Here is a 2,325-nt window from a genome sequence, read left to right on the forward strand (position 1 = left end):
GGGAACCGGGTGGAGGGGAGCTATGGGGGGCGGGGGGAGAGAGGAACAACTGTAATAATCTGAACAATAAAGATTTAATGATAAAAAAAATAAAAAAGTCTTCTATACTGAGCATGTGTCATTTAAAAAGTAGTATTTACTTCTTCTAATCACAGTAATATATACAATATAATAAATAATAATATGACAATATATAATATATGTTAATGTGTAAAACTTCAGAAATACCACCATGTAAAAAATAAAAATTGCCTGTGATACTGTTACCCACAGATTACTGTTCATATTTTTTTACTTATCCTTCTAGGCTTGTTTCTCGTGTATAACATAATAGGGAGGAAGAAAATCTCCTCTACAACTGCCTCTTCTCTGTCCCACCCCCACCCTCACTGCCTGCTGCTCACCTTTCTTCCATGGATACCTGGAATTGTGTCTTAACTGGCTTCCTTGCCTCCAGGCTCTTCTCTTCAGGCCAACCTTCCCACTTTGTTTCCAGGTATCTGATCCTGTCATTTCCCTGCTTTAAAATGTTTACTGACTACCCACTGCGTACTGGATAAAGTCTAAACCCTTTAGTGCTTCTTGCAAGGCTCTCTACAAGCTGATGGCAACCTACCTGTCTAGACTCTCACCTTCTCCAACAAACATAGCCCTCACACCCACTCATCCCTTAAAGCAGCGGTTCTCAACCTGTGGGTCGCAACCCCTTTGGGGGTCAAACGACCCTTTCACAGGGGTCGCCTAAGACCATCGGAAAACACATATATAATTACATATTGTTTTTGTGATTAATCACTATGCTTTAATTATGTTCAATTTGTAACAATGAAAATACATCCTGCATATCAGATATTTACATTACAATTCATAACAGTAGCAAAATTACAGTTATGAAGTAGCAACGAAAATAATTTTATGGTTGGGGGTCACCACAACATGAGGAACTGTATTAAAGGGTCGTGGCATTAGGAAGGTTGAGAACCACTGGGCTAGGGCATGGTTCTTTTTATTTAAGTAATTTTTTTTTTGTTAGTCCTCACCCGAGGACATTTTTTTGCTGTTTTTAATCCTCACTGGAGGATACTTTCCCATTGGTGTTTGGAGAGAGTGGAAGGGAGAGGGAGAGACAGAGAAGGAGAAACATTGATGTGAGAGAGACACTTAGATTGGTTGGCTCCCACACTTGCCCTGACCACAGTGGGGAATTGAGCCTACAACCAAGGTACATGCCCTTGACTGGAACCAAACCTGGGACCCTTCAGTCCATGGGCTGATGCTCTATCCACTGAGCCAAACTGGCCATGGCCCAAGGACATTTTTAAAATATGTCAGAGAGAGGACGGGAGAGGGGGAGAGGGTTAGAAACATTAATGATGAGAGAGATTCATGGATCAGCTTCCTCCTACACACCCCCTACTGGGGATGGAGCCCATAACCCAGGCATGTGCCTTACTGGAATTGAACCACAATCTCCTGGTTCATGGGTTGACACTCAACCACTGAGCCACACAGGCCAGGCTGAAGACATTGACTTTTAGAGAGAATAGAAGGGAAGGAGATAGAAGGGGGAGAGAGAGAGAAACACTGATATGAGAGAGACACATCAATTGGTTGCGCACCCCAACCCTGGCCAGGGATCAAACCTGCAACCCAGTTATGCGCCCCAACTGGAATCGAACCTGGGACTCTTAGGTACAAGGGCTGGCACTCTATCCACTGAACCACACTGGCCAGGGCTCATAACTAAAATTTACATACAGTGAAATAAGTAAACCTTAAGTGTTCTAGCCAATGAGGTTTGACAAATGTATATACCTCTGTAACCCAAACTTCTTTCAAAATATAAAATACTAGAGGCCCGGTGCATGAATTCGTGCATCAGTGTGGTCCCTCGGCCTGGCCTGCGGTATCAGGCCAAAACCGGCTGTCTGACATTCCCTGAGGGGTCCCAGATTGTGAGAGGATGCAGGCCAGGCCGAGGGACCCCACTGGTGCACAATCGGGGCTGGGGAGGGATGTGGGAGGTTAGCCAGCCGGGGAGGGACTGCAGGTGGGTTCCAGGGCATATTCGGCCCATGTTGCTCAGTCCCGATTGGCTAGACCCCCGCAGCAAGCTAACCTACTGGTTGGAACGTCTGCCCCCTGGTGGTCAGTGCACGTCATAGTGAGTGGTTGAGCGGCCTTAGCATATCCTTAGCATATTACCCTTTGATTGGTTGAATGGCTGACTGGGCGACCAGACACTTAGCATATTAGGCTTTTATTATATAGGACTAGAGGCCCGGTGCACAAAAATTTGTGCACTCGGGGGGGGTCCCTCAGCCC

This window comes from Myotis brandtii, unplaced genomic scaffold (assembly GCF_000412655.1).
Source record: "Myotis brandtii unplaced genomic scaffold, ASM41265v1 scaffold7, whole genome shotgun sequence".
In the NCBI taxonomy this organism is placed as follows: Eukaryota; Metazoa; Chordata; class Mammalia; order Chiroptera; family Vespertilionidae; genus Myotis; species Myotis brandtii.